Below are 19,708 nucleotides of genomic sequence, written 5' to 3'. Positions count from 1 at the left end.
ATTTAGGGAGAAAAAAAATCCAAACCTACATGGCCCTGTGTGAAAAAGTAATTGCCCCCTTGTTCAAAAATCACCTAACTGTGGTGTATCACACCTGAGTTCAATTTCCTGATTACTGCCACACCTGTTTCAATCAAGAAATCACTTCAATAGGAGCTGCCTGACACAGAGAAGTAGACCAAAAGCACCTCAAAAGCTAGACATCATGCCAAGATCCAAAGAAATTCAGGAACAAATGAGAACAGAAGTAATTGAGATCTCTCAGTCTGGTAAAGGTTATAAAGCCATTTCTAAAGCTTTGGGACTCCAGCGAACCACAGTGAGAGCCATTATCCACAAATGGCAAAAACATGGAACAGTGGTGAACCTTCCCAGGAGTGGCCGGCTGACCAAAATGACCCCAAGAGCGCAGAGACGACTCATCCGAGAGGTCACAAAGACCCCAGGACAACGTCTAAAGAACTGCAGGCCTCACTTGCCTCAATTAAGGTCAGTGTTCACGACTCCACCATAAGAAAGAGACTGGGCAAAACGGCCTGCATGGCAGATTTCCAAGACGCAAACCACTGTTAAGCAAAAAGAACATTAGGGCTCGTCTCAATTTTGCTAAGAAACATCTCAATGATTGCCAAGACTTTTGGGAAAATACCTTGTGGACTGATGAGACAAAAGTTGAACTTTTGGAAGGCAAATGTCCCGTTACATCTGGCGTAAAAGGAACACAGCATTTCAGAAAAAGAACATCATACCAACAGTAAAATATGGTGGTGGTAGTGTGATGGTCTGGGGTTGTTTTGCTGCTTCAGGACCTGGAAGGCTTGCTGTGATAGATGGAACCATGAATTCTACTGTCTACCAAAAATCCTGAAGGAGAATGTCCGCCATCTGTTCGTCAACTCAAGCTGAAGCGATCTTGGGTGCTGCAACAGGACAATGACCCAAAACACACCAGCAAATCCACCTCTGAATGGCTGAAGAAAACCAAAATGAAGACTTTGGAGTGGCCTAGTCAAAGTCCTGACCTGAATCCAATTGAGATGCTATGGCATGACCTTAAAAAGGCGGTTCATGCTAGAAAACCCTCAAATAAAGCTGAATTACAACAATTCTGCAAAGATGAGTGGGCCAAAATTCCTCCAGAGCGCAGTAAAAGACTCATTGCAAGTTATCGCAAACGCTTGATTGCAGTTATTGCTGCTAAGGGTGGCCCAACCAGTTATCAGGTTCAGGGGGCAATTACTTTTTCACACAGGGCCATGTAGGTTTGGATTTTTTCTCCTAAATAATAAAAACCATCATTTAAAAACTGCATTTTGTGTTTACTTGTGTTATATTTGACTAATGGTTAAATGTGTTTGATGATCAGAAACATTTTGTGTGACAAACATGCAAAAGAATAAGAAATCAGGAAGGGGGCAAATAGTTTTTCACACCACTGTATATACGTGATATCATTTTCATGATGATAGGAGTTAAAGCACGTCATTAAACATGGGAACACGGTGGCACAGTGATTGTTCCTGCCTCCCACAAGATGCTTGCTGCGCCGTGCATGACCCTCAATGAAATGATTTATTGCAGCGGTACTGTCTCTTTCAAATGAATTAACCCCCAATTCTTGTCCTTCCATTTCTTTCTCCAAGTAACCAATCGCCACACAATCAGCTCTGTAATAGACGTTAAGCCATCTGTAAGCAGCATCATTTTTGTGCATACACTCCGTTTATACATGAAGTCCCAGGACTGGAGTTGGAGACCCCTGGTGTACATTGCACTACTCTGCAATCTATGACATGAACTTCTTAATATTTAATTCATTCACATTAAGCAAGAAAGCCAAGCACTGGAAACCTCCTGTTAGCTCAGATTTAAAGACGCTCCAAAGAATATTTTACAGTATTTTTTTTACTGTTGATTATTAGAGTCAAAATGGTGAAATGCGTCATGTATTTTGACACACAGATTAGATAACTCTGGCAAAAGGGTATACTTTATATTAGCCTTTACAGAAATCCAAGTTGTTATAAATGGGTAAAACAATATTATGTTGGAGCTAACATAAGCAGCCACTCACACTGCACCTACCTTCAACTTTAAGCTGTATGCGGCTTTTATTAAAATGTGGAACCTCATACAGCTCAAATGTATAGTTTCCTTCACCTTGAATGGTAACGTTTTTGAGTAGAATGGAGGCATTGCCGCTGTGTAGGTCACTTTCCAATATCTCTACTCTGTTGGTGGTTGTCAGTTCCCCATAAATGTACAGGGCCAGAACCACATGATTGTGTTTCCAGGTCAGAAGCATATATGTCAGACCATATTTACTACTTGGAGTGAAGAACCAGGGCAAGAGGACATCTGAATGGAGAAGCTCGTGCACATCAGTAAGTGGAGTGTTGATGGACAATTGACCTGCTGCAACTGGCAAGACAAACAAAATGAGTTAGAGCAAAATACAAGCCTGAAAAAGACAACTAGCATGAACTTTTCAGAACTACAGTACTTCTGTGTGGGATTTCTCACATAGAAACATTCTGGGAAAGTCAGTTTCAGAGGATAATAAAAAGCTGAAGGCTCTTTTCACCATTATTAATATGAGACATTTATGATGGCACTGCCTGGCCAAAAAAAACTGTCACGCTGGATTAACTAAGCCACCAGGTGAGGGCCCACCATTGGGTAAGTGCTGCAGTGATTCACACATTTCAGCTGGCAACACGTTATTTAAACTTAACTAATGCAGAGAGTAGATTCTCATTTCTTAACTACCGTGTCGGAAGACATATCCTGTAGTTGTGGAAATGAAGCTACTCTGTTTCACAAGGGTTATTGTTGGCTTTCATCAAGCAAAGAAAACAACTTAGGAGACTGATGAAACAATTAAAATTGGGTTAAGAACTATTATGAAAACCTGGAGGATAGTGGTGAGCCATCATTTTCAAGAAAGAAATGTGGTCAGAAAAAATCTTGAACAATTGTGATCCGAGATCACTTAAAGGTTTGGTGAAATCAAATCATAAAAAAAAAAATCAACAGTAGAACTCATGCCTAGGTTTAAAAGTCAAAGTCAAAGCATTTCCACACGCACAATGCAAGGAGAACACAAGGTATTGGGACTAAACAGTGGTGTAGCCTTAAGAAAACCACTTATCAGGGAGGCTAATTGGGGGAAAAATGGACTCCGGAGCAATGGAAAAAGGGCATGTGGTCTGAGGGTCCAGGTTGGCCTTGTTCCAGAGTGATGGCTGCATCAGAGGAAGAAGAAAAGCAAATGAAGTGATACACCCATCATGCCTAGTCCCTGTGGGGGGCCGATTCAGTTGGTCAGGTTGAGGTTTAGCAACGTTGTGTGCCCAAAAACAAGACTACCCGATTATACTGAATCACCAGTTTTTTCCATCAATGGATTTTTTTCCTTCCCTGATGGAATGGATATATTCCAAGATGGCAATGCCAGAATTTATTGGGCTCAGATTTTAACAGAGTAGTTCAGGGAGCATGAGACATCACTTTCACACATGGATTGGTCACCACAGAGTCCAGACCTTAAACCCATTGAGAATCTCTAGGATATGCTGGAGAAGATTTTATGCAGCAGTTCAGCTCTGCCATCATCAATACAAGATCTTGGTGAAAAATGAATGCAACTCTGGATGGAAATAAATAATGTGACATTGCATAAGCTTCTTGAAGCAATACCATGGCAAATGTGTGCTGTAATCAAAGCTAAAGATAGTCCCATGAAATAGTAGGGTGTGTGACTTATTTTTTGACTAGGTAGTGTATGATGGTGCAACAGAGTTGTGTCCACTTAGAGTGAAGATGCTACATGCAAGCAAATAAATGAACTCCAAACAAGTATGGCAGCCCAGCTCAGAAAGTGAGCGGAAGCTCACATAGTAGTTTCAGTGCTGCAATCTGACAGGTACAAATAAGATGGCAGCTATCGTCATAATAAATAGACAAACAAATACAATGAAAGACAGGCAAAAAGATGTAGGAATACACAGATAATTAAGAATGGTAAGTTATTCTAATAAAACATAAAGGGTTTCAATTTCAAATCTATTTTATTAAATACATAGACCAGACACTATTTTATAATTTAAATCAGACCAACTAGCTTATCTGCCAAGCAGAAAATACTATTTTAATAAATCAGTTAAGACTCCCTTGTACAAATCTGAAACCAATTGCCAGTGAAAAACTGACATGAATATAAAAGTTGAGATATTTATTGGGGTTCCAGATAAATGCATGAATATCCATGACAAATTGTGGTGAGGGAGTCTGGCCGTGTAGTCTATTGAAATCCAACATGGGAGAATTGTGAATGGATTTAATTCACCAGTCAAATGTGCAGGTATTTTATGTCTCTTATGGAAGACAGCCAATGACTTCACCATCTGCTGCATCCACTTCACCTCTCGAGATAACAAGACACAGGAAGCGAGAGTCGTTTGTCTAACTGGCATGAGCGAGTGCGGACATTACTATCAAAATTGACTCTTTACTTTAAAATGTTCTTCAAATCTATGCATATGTAAAGCTCTAAGAATATCTTGTTACGGTAATATGAACACCACCCTGTCAGCTACTCAATGGTTTGCATGGGAGACCATGCTGACTACCAGTCATGGAGATAGGGAGGTGCAGCCACATAATGTTAGATCTACCCAACAAGCTAATGTCAGGTTTTGTTTCAGAAAATGCACATATTTTTTTGTAGAAATTCTCATCCTTAGCCCATTCATCAACAAGAATGATATAAAGTGTAAACCAAAACTTTGCTCTTCTAATAACCTTGATTTGGTCTAAAACAAAGATTCAATCCAGTGCTGCAAATGTTCATCAATTATTACACCATGTTACAAATTACATATGATAATTACAGTAACCGCTGTAAATAAAAATTCTTAAAGGCACAATAAAATATATTTTATATAAAAATGAGAAAGGAAGTTGTTTAGTGAAAGAGGGCTATGCTCGTTTTTCACCATAATACGTTTTCTATTAGAGATTACAGTTCTGAAGATTTTAATTATGTCCTTACCTATGCCAACAAGTAGTAAATCAGAGAACCTTTGCTTAACACAGAGACCCCCCTGAGTCAGGACATAATCAGCTTTCGCTCGAAGTATGACATTTCTACCAAGGACACTGACACAATGGTGTAGATTGTCACTAATCTAAAGGGACCTATAAAAACAATCTGAGCGAGCTTTATTCTCTTTGAATATTTCCAGCGTACATTCTTATTTTTTTCTGTATGTACAGAGTGAGTCGTGCTGGGCTCCTTCAGAGTAGACATGACCTCCGATGCATCCTGATCTACAATAACTTGCATTCAAGATCAATCAGTCAAAGTGTGAAGTGACCTGGGGCCTCATGTATAACACCGTGCGTAAAATTCACACTAAAACATGGCATACGGACGAAAGTGGAAATGTTCGTACACACAAAAAAGTCAGATGCACAAAACCGTGCATAAGCCAACTCCCACACACTTCCGCTACGTACATCCGGTCAGCGTGAAATGTAATGTACGTGCATGCGCCTGTCGCCCCTCCCCAACTCCTCCCAGAATTACGCCCCTTTGAATATACAAATCAATATAAATAGCCCTTTAAGTTCAGCATTTTGTGAAAAGACAATGGCAAAAGCATGGAAGAAATTAGAAGAATTCCAGTGAATGTGATGTGGAGGCAAGGAAAAACGTAGTATGTGTTGGTGTAAGCAGTGATATAAACAACAAAAGGAAGTTGATCGAGTGATACAGAGTGGCGGAGACACTCGAAGGGTGAAGTTCAGAAAGTCGCACAGTGCCCGAAATAAAAAAAAAAAGAGGTGGTCAGATATCAAAGTCACCGTGAAAAGAAGTGTCATAGCACCATCAGAGTGTCATATGGAAGCATATTAGGGAACAAAGAAAAAGAAAAATGACACAGTGAAGATAAAAAAGGTCAAAATGTAAACTTAAATCTTAACATTTCCACTTTAATCTTTTTATTTTTTTTTTTGTTCATTAAAGTTGAAAGTTGTAAACTTCATGTTAAAATCTGTTTATTTTTCTAGAGTTTCCCATCATAACTAAAGTGTTATGTTAACTGCTTTGTATTCTATGTGTGTGAATCACTATGTGCTTCTTAAACGGGCTTTCTCTTTCGTAGACAGGAGCACGTAGGCACTGATCACCATACAGAATACATTACATTCTGAGGCTAAGGATCTGCGCTGGTATCCCGAAGGTTGCCGGATCAAATCCCCGTCACTGCCAAAAGAGATGCTACTATGCTCCAGGGGTGCTGTACAATGGCTGACCCTGCGCTCTGGCCCCAAGGGGTATGCGAAAAAACTAAGTAATTTCCTTCAGGATTAATAAAGTATAATAAATAAAAATAAAATAAAAAAATTACAGCTTCCTGAACATTTTAGAATACTAAGATGTATACTTGATATCACTTTCATGATGAAATAAATTAAAGCATGTAGTAAACATGGGGCATGGTTGCACAGTGGTAGCGATGAGCTGGCGCCCCGTCCAGGCATTGTTCCTGCGTCCTCTAAGGTGCTTGCTGTGCTGTGCGCAACCCTTGATGAAATAATTTATTGTAGCAGTACGGTCTTCATCAAGTGTACCAACCCCCAATTCCTGCCCTTCCGTTTCTTTCTTGAAGTAACCAATCGGCATGCAATAAGCTCTGTAATAAATGTCAAACAATCTGTAAGCTTAGAATGCTGATTCATCAACATGTTTAAGAAACGTTGAAAAATCTTCGTAATCCATGTTTAATTATTCTATCCATCTATCCATCCAGGGTTGCGGCAGTTCCATCAAGCATACAGCACGAGGCAGGAACAATCCTCGGACAGGGCGCCAGCTTACTGCAACCACTGTGTTACCGTGCCCCACATGTTTCAGTATTAACAGTATACATTATTTAAATTAAGTAAACATTTTATCCGTATAATGTACTATACATACTTTAATGCATTTCATCCTAAAAATTAAATCAAGTATACATCCTGGTATTCTAACAGCACAGAGCACAAGAGGATAGTGCTTGGAAATTTAAATCGACTTAGAAGCCAGTCATCATCATCTGTAAATACGAGGTGCTCTCTTCTATTGAACTGAATTGAATTCTTTTAGTTTCATTATATAGTACAATAAGATTCAATATACAAATCCTCTATAAACTTATTTTCCTATAAAATGATAAAATAATAATAATAATGGACTACAAAAGTATGAAAAATATACAAACGTATACCACATGAAAGCATAACTACAATATACATGTACATATATAGTGCAGATAGTGCAAATGGTTCATAAAGTGGCTCAGGTTATGCAATATTACAGTTGTAGTACAAGTTTCTAGTGAGGTAATTGTATGTATAAGTACAAGCAGTTCTACCGGGAGAAGTTGATGGACTGATTGAGTGCATTTAGAGCTCTTGGGATGAAACTGTTTCTGAACCTCGAAGTCTGTGCAAGAAGGCTCTGAAGTGTTTGCCGGATGGGAGAAGTTCAAACAGACTGTGCGGATGGCTGAGTGGAGGCCATGCAGATGCTGATGGCCTTCCTTAGGCAGCGTCTGCTATAAATGTCCTCCAGAACTGGAAGCTACATCCCGATAATCCTCTGTGTTCTCCACACAACCCGCTGTAGAGCTTTCCGATCAGCTGCTGTACAGCTCCACACTCAGATACAGTGGATAAAATATTCTGAGTGGTGCACTGAGAGTAACAACGCTAAAGCAGCTATGGCATCTGGAATAGCTTGGCTGGCCATTCCATGGACCTTTATTTGTTACAGATTGATTACTATCAAGTGCCTTAAATTTGTAAACAATATGCAATTAATTTTGGTGTATTTGATAAAGCCCACATCATGGATAAAAGTATGAAAAGGAAAGGGAAACAACAAGGAAATGGTAGCACTGCTTTGACGCGGAGTGCTGCCAGTTTGCAAAACTGAACTGAAACGTGCATATGAATTTGGGAATATTTATTCTGCTGCCGTGAGAATGTGCGTGGCTTTACTCAAGTTTAGTTTCTGTACATGTGAAATTGTCTATGAAGTTCTTACAGGAACATCCAAAACCATGAAATGCAATAATCCCCTGCAATGCTCTTCCAGAGTTTGTGGTGCACAGTCTAGTTTTTAGTGTATGGCAGTGTATTAAGTTGGCAGATAATTTTTGCACCCTTGGAATAACATCAGGAGTATCAATACCTGCTTCTACAGCCTGAATAGTGTGTTGTTTTATCTCTTCTAGATTTTCTTCCAATGTTCCTGAAATCTTTCAGGATAGTGAGAATGCCATCAGTGATAGCGAATGCAACTTCTAGGTCTCAGTCAGCCATTTTTGGAGAGATAGTGATGCTTGTCATCTCCAGTCCAAGCAAAGAAGAAACTCATAATTGATCGACTGTGTCTTGGCATCTCCTGCAGCTGTTCTTGTTTTTTCAGGAAATTGTGCAACTGCAGAACGAGCCTCATTTATATTTTCAAAGCATTCTGCCTAACTACTGAACTGAATAACATCTATCGCTCTGGAGGGCACTGATCTGGGCTGACACCTTTCTGTTTCCATAGAAGCTGCATGGCATTTTGGCAAGATCAAAATGAAAGACAAAATATTTCTACTAAAGCAAAAAAAGCTTATGAATGCTGGACTTTGCACTATTTATGAACACCAAGTCAAGAAGAAGTGGCAGGGTACTTTCATACTGACCAAAGAGTTCAAGGTGCTCTACAGAGTCACCCATCATTGAGCTGAGCTAACTTTCATCATCACTGCCAAAGACAAGACTGACTTTCTCCCTCTTCTGCAGATTACATTTCTTGATAGGCTAAGTCAAATGCTATGACAAGTGTATTCTCTTTAAACATATGCCACTTTTTGTCATGCCTGGCATGTGGCACACACTGTGAACGTGTTTCTTGATCTTTAGTTTAGTTTATCCTCAGTTCTTTACACTTGTTGACTTCTAGTGTGGTTTTTGTGTTTATTCTGATTTATAAAGGCGGAGTGGTGGCTTTGAGGTTAGGGATCTGCACTGGCAATCGGAAGGTTGCTGGTTTGAATACCGTAAATGCCAATAGGGACTCTGCTCTGTTGGGCTCTTGAGCAAGGCCCTTAACCTGTAATTGCTGAGCGCTTTGAGTAGTGAGAAAAACACTATATAAATGCAAAGAATTATTAAATCATTATTATAAAAATTCAATGGTTAAAGCAACGAATATTATCCAGTATGTTGCAATAGAATATTTCAGCCAGATGTCCTCATTTTGTCCCTGTCTCTGAAGGAATTGAACCGTTTGATTTTTGGGGAATTTGGCAGTATATTAATATGCTTCCAATATGCAGGCAAACTTAATTCACTTTTAAATAATTCTGACAGTGGATTTATGCAATAATATTGAATCTGTTGGATACTTAAATTAGTAATATCTACAAAATCAGCTTGAAGTTCATTCTTTTCTTTGGCCTTCACCTGTAATGCTCAATCATTTTTCCATCCCATTTATTTCTGTTGTCTCATTCTTGTACCTCAGTTTCTTCATCTGTCCCTTCATCTCTTCTTTGTCTTCTTACTTTATATGTAAACTCTCTTCATGACATTCCTCTTTGCCTGTTTCATTACCCTCATCTCCACTCTTTTTATTTACTTCATTTGCTTACACCACTTCCCCATCTATCTCCATCTTCTTTGCTATTTTTTCACTACACACTTGTTCTTTTTCCCTCCTTACTTTGCCTCTCAAATTCTGTACCTCCTCCTGTCTCTGCTAAATGTAAAAAAAAAAAAAACAAAACTGCATGTAAACTCTAAAATACACATATTGATTTTTTTTTTTTTTTACAGCTTCCCATCAGTTTAAACCTTGTACCAAAGTTATACTACCTTAAGATTTAAAAAAAACCTGAAATTATTGTCCTCTTGGACTTATTTTAAACTGGTGAGAACTTGAAAAACAATATAAACATTCTCAATAAAAAAGTTATGTTTGATGTTTTGACATGGACAATTATACAATATCTGAAACAAGGACTTCACTGAAGGAGGGACTTAAAACTGGCTGTCGCCGGACTGGGCTGCGCCACAAATCGATTTCCCCTCTCTAAGCCGCCAACTGATTCACGGGGACGCGCCTCTCGTCTCTTCCGAAGCTTAGCGTTTTCGTCTCAGGTTACCGGTGCCCTCCGCTCATTCCTTCATCCCTAGACCCAATCGCTCCGTGCAGTTCATGTGTACTATCCACCTTCTCTGATCTACAATTTTTTTCGTTTTTTTTTTTAATATAGTTCTGATCTACAGGAGTCCAAATCGAGATTCGCCACTACTACTAAACAAGTGAATTTTACAGTCTGTGTGCACGGTAAAAAGTAACGTTTTAAGTAACACGTAAAACTTACCTGTTAGCAGCATATACAGTACGATCAGCTTCATATTTCTCATTCTTGACGGAGTTTAAACGCTGGCTGGCAAACACAAGAAAAGATGCACAAGTTCTACAAACACCAGTTAATAAAGCCTCTCCGCTTTTCGTCTTATTTGATTGGCGGGATATATGGGCGCGTCATTTTCGAGGTTAGCCAATGGTCTGGCTGCAGCCCATCCATCTCCTGCAGCCTGCAATACTTAGGAATTTAGACACGGAACGCCATCTGATGTCAGCTTTGATACGTCATCATTGTTTTTGTCGGAGTCCAGAGGAATGGTGGATTTAGAATAAATCTTTCTGAAAGCTTTTCGAGGAAAGAAAAAGAGTTTGAGTTGGAAATTAAGATGGCAGTGAGTTTGTTGCAAGTTTTACTAGTATTAGGTAATATTATACTTTACTGCTAGGGTACGAATTATACCACAGTGTAATAAAGATGTTGAATCAACTTTCAGGTTCCGTGCAGTACTAAGCGCTCTAAGAAAGTATTAACAGTTAAACAACAAACAGGATGGTTTGTGTAGCTAATTGTTACAGGGCTAATCAGAATACTGGATTCTAAGTAGTAAATCGACGGATTCAGCAGTCAATAATTTTTATAACAATTGTTATAATATGCAATTGACCGATGTTGAGTATAATTAACCATAGCGAAGTGTAGCGGACTGTAATCAAATATAAGTGACCGTGATTAAGATAATTGCCAGAATATCATTCACCATTTGTCCTGTATATCACGTATATGAAAGTTAATCAGAAGCAAATCAGAAGATATCAAAATATATTTCAGAAAGACAATACAGAGAGATTGAGCCATTATAAGGTAATGTTCCACAGAAAGCTTATTGTTTGCATAATTTTCTAAGACAAACACAGTTAATAGTGGATATACTGGTTTTTCAATTATAGTAATGTTGGTAGTCTGAAGTTTGAATATACTTAGGTCACTTTAGATGATCTTTTTTCATAGTTCTGTATATATATTTACAGTACATAACTGAACATTTTAATAAGTAGCTACAAACAAAGGGCAAGTGTGAATGCAATATTCAATTTCCTTCAGTTCAAGAAAGTTCAAATTAGATTGTAGACAATAATGAGGAAAAGAACAGCCAGGATAGAATCATGTTGTTGTTATTATTATTATTTATTTTATAAAGTTCTTTCAATGATAGTACAGTTTGTTTGAACTCTTAAAATAATATTAAATGTTTCATGCCCACCTCTCCTGCATTCTTCAAAAATACTGCTTTTGAAGTTTTTTTTTTCAATTGAAATAAAGTGAAGTGATTGTTCTTGTGCATGTTTGTCAGTTTTAAGAACTTTTTCAGATCTATTTTATATTTTTTTTATCTATTTTATATTCACCAGAGACACATAAGTATATTGAAGACCTCAGAGGAACCTACAGTTGTGTTTGGTGCTCAGGAGTTTGCTGGTCTGTTTTGCTATAAAAGATCAGATCATGTAGGCCTCATCAGCCACTTACAGAGCCACAGCAGGACAGTAGCTGTTCATGGAGGGATGTGAAGTGCTCTAGAATGTATCTTGTAACTTGTAAAATCTGATTAATTGACACTTTTAATACACTTTAATGCAGCTAGGTATTCACCTTAACAACATGATTTTATTTGACAAAATAGTATACTGTGTACTTTTTAACCTTTTGAAAAGCTAGCTTTGAATAATTTTAGATTAATTAATTCATGACTGTGTATTAACAATTTTCTCTTTTAAAATATTTAGTAGAATATGACAAAGATCATACTACAAATACTTTAATTTTTCAGAATGTAAGTGTGGAATTACATTGCCTACAATTGACAGGCAACATATAGTATATTTTCATAAATCTTTAAATGCATCATTGACAGAGTCTTTAATTAGTTTGTTCTGTTTAAAAGAATAATAGGACAGGATTTGCTTGTTTTAACTCTATTAAATTTAAGGATTATCTGAATTTCTTTTGTTAAGTTTTAAATGTTTAGCAAAATAATTCTGAATATTAACCTTTTTTTTTCTTTGTACTGTTTCAGGTTTTAAAATATACAAGTGTTCACTGAACTTCCAGGGATCAGGCCATTACCATTGCTGTTATTGTCAGAAAACAACAGTTCATAAAGATCAGTTCCTCAGGCATTTGTCAGATTGTGGCAAAGGTCCTAAAGTGCTCCCTCTGCTCTCCATGCCCATGGCACCGGTCACCACCCAGTCTCTGTCCTCCATGCCCACTGCACCAGTCACTGCCCAGCCTCTGCCATCTGAGTTCAAGTTCTTTGTTCTTGATCTTTGTTCAACTGTTCAGTTCCAGCGTTCAAAAGTTTTAATGTTCTTTTTTAATCTTTGTTCATATGTTCAGTTCACTCAGTTTGAACCTCAGTCCAAATCTCCCAAAATTAGCATTTCAGCAGGACCGTTCCTTATTTACTCTGTTATTTCTGTCACCTAGTGATGACTGCTGTCCATTTGAACTATTCTTCTTTAAAAAATTTGATCCTAATAGTTTTCACTAGGCAGCACGGTGGCGCAGTGGTAGCGCTGCTGCCTTGCAGTTAGGAGTTCGCTTCCCCGGGTCCTCCCTGCGTGGAGTTTGCATGTTCTCCCCGTGTCTGCGTGGGTTTCCTCCCACAATCCAAAGACATGCAAGTTAGGTGGATTGGAGATTCTAAATTGGCCCTGGGTTTGTTTGTGTGTGTCCTGCGGTGGGTTGGCACCCTGCCCAGGATTGGTTCCTGCCTTGTGCCCTGTGTTGGCTGGGATTGGCTCCAGCAGACCCCCGTGACCCTGTGTTCGGATTCAGCAGGTTGGAAAATGGATTTATGGATAGTTTTCACTAAGCTATTTTGGAAGAGCTGTGTAAATAATTCATAACGGCACAGTGGTAAAACATCCTCAAGGTTCTAAAAAATTTGTAATGGTGTGCTATGGTCTCATGTGTGAAGCCAAAGTCACTCCCTTCATAAATTATTTGTTCATTTAAAAGTTGCTAGAGATTATATTATCTGATGTTCACTATTTCTCTACCTGTTCTATTACTAATAATTCTACTCTTGCAATCTGAAATGAATATCATTGTCATAAAAAGTGATGAAAGGCTCCAGCTAAATTTTGGTTAAGTAATTCTTTCTTCTGTGTGATAAAATTATTAATTGGCACATTTTCAGAATTAAATATTATTAATCCAGTTCTACAATGATATTCCATCTGCAAAGTTCATATCAACTTTGTTTTTAATATACATTAATATAATATAAATCAATTTTGACAAAACAAATTTTATCTGTAGGAAAATTGCCTCTAAAATAATGCCAGGTAGCTGGAAGGAACCACAGAAGAAGGGAATGTGAATATAAATATGTGTTGCTAGTATAAGACAAAAAACACCCACAGATATCTCCTGTACTAACTAATCACCTCTTAAATTAATAGAATCTACACACACAGACTGACAGCCTGGACTGCTCAGGGTAAGTGGAGGACACTCTGCCAGTAGTAAGATGTAAATGTTAATTTCAAATAATAACTTGCTTTTTTTTTAGTATGCTCTCTACATTGCCACTGGAAGAGCATTTGATTTCAGTCAGGTCAGTGGTTTAAGTGGAAGATTTGTTTGAATATTGTGATTTTTTTTATTCATAGAATTTATTGTAATTTCCAGATTTACATATTTTAGGAAGACATGCCAAAAATTAGAAGATGGTGGTGTCATCTCTTACTTCGCAAAGCCAGCATTAAAGGTGTGTAACTTTTCAAGCTTTTTTTAAGGGAAGAACAGTTATAAGAATTTGTCAACTTACAGTATTTCTAAATTTTTTTTATCTTCCAGCCAAGACATCGGTCTTCACTTTCCACACGAGAAGAAGGACATTCTGTGCCCCACGGGCAGTGCTTCGTAATTAGCAGTTGAAAAGCTTTCTGACACTAATTTTATATATTAGAACTTCACAAAAAGACTTTGACCAACAGGTCACACAGCAGGTCTCCGGTGAGGCTGTCACTGACTTGTGTCTCTCGTCAGCCCTGTGGTGTGTCAGTGGTATTATGGGGGCAGAAAATGGTGGTCTTAAAAATGAGTGTTTTGTGTGCTTGTGCTCTAACTGATTTATTAAATGGCAATTATTTCTGCTTCCAGCAATTCCAGACAAGATAGGAAAGAGCAAGGACTTTTCTCCCCCACCCTTCTTTTCCATTACTGAAGAATATGAAAATGTTGACTGAATTATTTATGCCAGTACAATTAATAGTATAACATTTACTTTACTGTTCCTAAAATTTAGGCAATGAATGGCTTCATAGAGTTGCTTTTGTGGAGTGTAACTTTTTGACCGTTTTCCTTGTTATTCAAAGATCAATTTCATCTGTGGCAACAGGCGACATTAACTGAATGTGCAGGTCAGCATATTTATGGTTACATTTAGTTGTTAGCAAATTGTACCTCACAAAGGCACAGCCAGTCCTGTCAGGTATGTAGTGAAATGATTCTTATGGCACAGCAAATGCCTTAAAGGTGATGACTTTCTTTTTCCTTTTCAGTATCATTCAGAAATCAACCAGTCTAGAATGGAGTGATCGCTTGCTTCAGGTAAACACTTTCCATTATGTATAACTTTTTATATGTAGCATTTCTATTGTAATATGTTTGGGTGAATGTTTCAGCAGTTTTTAAAGCATGCTTACTAAACTGGGAACAATTAAATTACAGTACAGGCCAAAGGTTTGGACACATCTCCTCATTCAATGTGTTTTCTTTATTTTCATGACCATTTACATTGGTAGATTCTCACAGAAGGTATCAACACTATGAATGAACACATGTGGAGTTATGTACTTAACAAAAAAAGGTGAAATAACTGAAAACATGTTTTATATTCTAGTTTCTTCAAAACTCTGATTACTGCTTTGCACACTCTTGGCATTCTCTCGATGAGCTTCAACAGGTAGTCACCTGAAATGGTTTTCACTTCACAGGTGTGCCTTATCAGGGTTATTTAGTGGAATTTCTTGCTTTATCAATGGGGTTGGGACCAGCAGTTGTGTTGTGCAGAAGTCAGGTTAGTTGGATGATCATTTATTGTTCAAAAGGACAATGACCCCAAACACACCTCCAGGCTGTGTAAGGGCTATTTGACCAAGAAAGAGAGTGATGGAGTGCTGGAAATGGTCATGAAAATAAAGAAAACACATTGAATGAGGAGGTGTGTCCAAACGTTTGGCCTGTACTGTATATATTATTTGAAATGATGATATTTAAAATGATGAATTTGGCCTTCACAAGTGACAATGCTGTGGTAATTGGACTCTTTGTCTTTCAGGGACTCACTTCAGTACAATTCGTGTAGACGTTCAGATTGAACTGAAATGGGTCTTACAGCAATGTATTAGTAAATAAAAACGAATGCTTTTTTCACTACAGAGCACTTAGTCATTTTGAATTATTTGTGCACTTTCTGAATGGTTTCTAACTGGACATGACATTCCCTTGAAGATGAACTGCTACAGTTGTACACTGGAGTTTATTTTTTTATTTTTCACTCTACCTCATGCCTACAGGCAGTAGAGACAAAAAGCGAGAGAAATCAATTGAGCTAAGCATTCCTATGACATGCTGTGGTCATATTGGTGTGTTCATTTCATAAGCCAATTTGATTGTTCTTTGGGTAAAAGTGGAGTTAATAGATTGATATTCCTAATAAAGTACTTGACAGTATTTTTTTTTTTCTTTTTCATAAAAAAGTCTTAATTGATCCAAAACATCCTGACTGCTTGTGACTGGCTGGATGCCAACAAAGACCAACTTGTTGGCACAGTCCTCCAGCCAAGAATTCTGGAAATGGACGAGGATGAAGTTACATACACAATTAAAAAATAAGAACAAAGGGGAGACAATGAAGAGACTGAAGAAGTCATGTCCACCTTCTTATTTACTTTTGAATGCCTGAAGGACATGAACTTTTTTCTTGATGAGATACGGGTTAAAAAAAATATTCCCATCAGTTGCTGCTGTTCGACAAATTAGATTTTTGTGTTTTATTTTTTTTCATGTGGAAAAAACCTACCGTGATGTCATTTTGTTCAGTGGATTTGATCAGTGATTCTCTGTAAAGAAAAGTGGGGATGGACTGGCTTTCTGATCTGCTTCAATAGTTCATTGTCTACTGAAATGGCCAACGTAATGGATGGAGGACACAGATGGATGTCCTAACTGGGATTGTGTGCTTTATTTCTTTAAAATAAATTCATATTTGAACCTGGATCTTATGTGTGTGTGTGTGGTTGTGTGAAGGGTTTGGGTGCTAAAATGCCTCCCACAGGTTACACTCCCCTATGTGGTAATTATATCAGTGTGTTTTGATACATCACTTTAATTTTCAAAACCTAGACTGTTGGCTTGCAAGTTCAAGAAGGGAGTCTAATTAAAAGCAAAATTAGTTGGGAAAAAATGTACAGCCCCTGGGACTCAATATAAAAACTACTGTATGAAACAATGCCATGTTACAAATCAGGATTATATATATATATATATATATATATATATATATATATATATATATATATATATATATATATATATATATATATATCCATCCATCCTCTTCCGCTTATCCGAGGTCGGGTCGGGGGCAGCAGCTTAAGCAGAGAGGCCCAGACTTCCCTCTCCCCGGCCACTTCTTCTAGCTCTTCCAGGAGAATCCCAAGGTGTTTCCAGGCCAGCCGGGAGACATAGTCCCTCCAGCGTGTCCTGGGTCTTCCCCAGGGCTTCCTCCCGGTTGGACGTGCCGAACACCTCACCAGGAGGCGCCCAGGAGGCATCCTGATCAGATGCCCGAGCCACCTCATCTGACTCCTCTCGATGTGGAGGAGCAGCGGCTCTACTCTGAGCCCCTCCCGGATGACTGAGCTTCTCACCCTATCTTTAAGGGAAAGCCCAGACACCCTGCGGAGGAAACTCATTTCAGCCGCTTGTATTCGCGATCTCGTTCTTTCGGTCACTACCCATAGCTCATGACCATAGGTGAGGGTAGGAACGTAGATCAACTGGTAAATTGAGAGCTTTGCCTTGCGGCTCAGCTCCTTTTTCACCACGACAGACCGATGCAGAGCCCGCATCACTGAGGATGCCGCACCGATCCGACTGTCGATCTCACGCTCCATTCTTCCCTCACTCGTGAACAAGACCCCGAGATACTTGAACTCCTCCACTTGGGGCAGGATCTCCCCCCCAACCCTGAGAGGGCACTCCACCCTTTTCCGGCTGAGGACCATGGTCTCGGATTTGGAGGTGCTGATTTTCATCCCAGCTGCTTCACACTCGGCTGCGAACCGCTCCAGAGAGAGCTGAAGATCACGGCCTGATGAAGCAAACAGGACAACATCATCTGCAAAAAGCAGTGATAGTGATATATATATATATATATATATATATATATATATATATATATATATATATATATATATATATATATATATATATATATATATATAAGAGGTCTATCTGCTGACTCAGTGGTCCCAGGACAATCTGACCTTTCATGGCCAAAAATTAAGGGGCAGGTCATAGACTTCAGAGAATGGATTAAGCTGTGGTTTGTTTTTGTGGGGTGCTGTGGAAATGGTGAGCTGGTTTTAATTTCGTACACTAACAATCACTGATGAATTGAGGAGGGAACAGCACGGTTTGCCTATTGCCAAGTTCACCAATGCCTTCCTGAGATGTCTCACATGTGCTGTCTGGAGTCCATCTTCACTGGCGGCATCACATCCTGGTAGGGCACACACGCGAGGGTGGTGAAAGCCACAAACTATTACTGGCACCCAGCTGCCTTCTGTCCAGGATATCCAGAAGACATTCTGCTAAGATTATTACACACTCGGCCATCCTGCACAAGTGTTTTTCTTAATCCTCCCTTCTGGCAAATTGTAAAGAACCAATGGCGCTAAGTATGGGTTTAAAGAAAGTGTTTAGTTAAAGAGTTACTGAACAGCCAATCATAATAAGAAACGTAAGAAAAAGACTAGGTATAAATATTTGTAATATACCTGAATATATATCTCTACTGTAAATTGTATTCTACAGGTATATCTTTGTTGTGTTTTATTATATTTTCACTGTTCTGGAGAGGCATGTACAGTAAATAACAATATCATTGTACAGTATGCACAAGACAATAAATACTGTATGTTTAATGATGAGATCACCTCGGGATAATTCCCTGCTGAAAGCACACTGTAACTGATCCACTATTTATTATTATTAGTAGTTGTAACAGTTTTTGATATTTATCAAAATTTTACAAAGATGACGACTCAAAGACAGCTTGAGTCTATGTTGGTATAAGTTAGGTCTTTGCAATCAACTTAAATGTTGCACAAAAAAGGTTTAAGAACAATCACGATTGTCTCAAACTGAAAAGTTAAACAATGTAAAATTATGTAAACTCTACTGGCTGTCACATGCCTTTCAATTGATATGGACATGACATCCAGTATTTCACACATGCAGCTTTTAGTAATGAAAACGTTGATGGATCAAATCAATAAATAAATGACTGTTTCCTAAAATGTTTCCTTGTCAGTTTTAAAACTAATTTTATATGTAGCGCTGTTTTTGAAAACCTTCTAAAAATAATGAAGCTTATTATTGTTTCACATGTGTATAATTTGCTAGTGGGAATATGAAATACATTTATAGATTGAAAATCTATAGGTGTGAGTTTCATGAGGTACATTCCGTTTGAAACACTGGATAGTAATACGATTTGTTACTTTTACTATAATGTAACACTTCAGGGGAAAACGTAATGAACAACCATTCAAAATAGTAAAAAAAAAACAAAAAAAAAACAAACAAAAAACTGTACTTTATATCGGCGAAGTGTTGGAATCATGAAAGAGCTTAGAATGATTTGATAGCATAAGTATGAAACTGGAAGTCGTTTATGTTTGACCAGATAGAAAACTGTTGTAATTTGTACAACTACAGCATCTGCAGCATTCTGTACAACGAGCGTATCAACACTGTCTCGCAGAGGGCATGACGCGAGTGACGCTGGGAAAGGGCGTTATGATAAATTGCGTCATTACATGGGTGTGAACTATGTTGTGCTCTGAAGGGCGTTCCGTGACTGAAGCTATGGGCATTCCGTGATATGGAGGGCGTTCCGTGAGGTATTGCAGTCTGCAGCGTGACTCTGTTGGGGTGGTGGTAAAGTACCGTATTAAGTATTTTTGCGTCGCCCGTTCTCTGTTCCTGCA

General features: G+C 38.4%; 2 protein-coding genes and 1 long non-coding RNA gene across 9 annotated transcripts in view; 1 reads left to right on the top strand and 2 right to left on the bottom strand.

Moving 5' to 3' along the window:
- Positions 1 to 10,491, bottom strand: part of LOC120514462 — a 37,020-nt gene extending 26,529 nt beyond the window's left edge. For 3 of the 4 annotated variants that reach the window (XM_039734852.1, XM_039734854.1, XM_039734855.1), the window contains exon 1: positions 2,086 to 2,537. The gene's annotated coding sequence lies outside the window, so the exon portion shown is untranslated. Of the gene's footprint in view, positions 1 to 2,085; positions 2,538 to 10,430 lie in introns of those variants that run through there. The other variant, XM_039734853.1, reaches the window with a different exon arrangement.
- Positions 1 to 19,708, bottom strand: part of LOC120514461 (natural cytotoxicity triggering receptor 3 ligand 1-like) — a 240,417-nt gene that overhangs the window by 129,130 nt on the left and 91,579 nt on the right. The window lies entirely within an intron of this gene.
- On the top strand, positions 13,665 to 16,463 carry LOC120514463. 4 transcript variants are annotated; one of them, XR_005630469.1, is made up of 6 exons: positions 13,665 to 13,923; positions 13,996 to 14,040; positions 14,130 to 14,193; positions 14,283 to 14,848; positions 14,990 to 15,038; positions 16,191 to 16,463. It is a non-coding gene; the product is annotated as an uncharacterized LOC120514463 (long non-coding RNA). The 4 variants fall into 4 exon arrangements; XR_005630468.1 differs by having other exon boundaries at positions 13,665 to 14,040; XR_005630470.1 differs by having other exon boundaries at positions 13,665 to 14,193; positions 14,283 to 14,348; positions 15,000 to 15,038.

This window comes from Polypterus senegalus, chromosome 14 (assembly GCF_016835505.1).
Source record: "Polypterus senegalus isolate Bchr_013 chromosome 14, ASM1683550v1, whole genome shotgun sequence".
In the NCBI taxonomy this organism is placed as follows: Eukaryota; Metazoa; Chordata; class Cladistia; order Polypteriformes; family Polypteridae; genus Polypterus; species Polypterus senegalus.
This window is presented reverse-complemented; position numbering and strand designations above follow the sequence as displayed.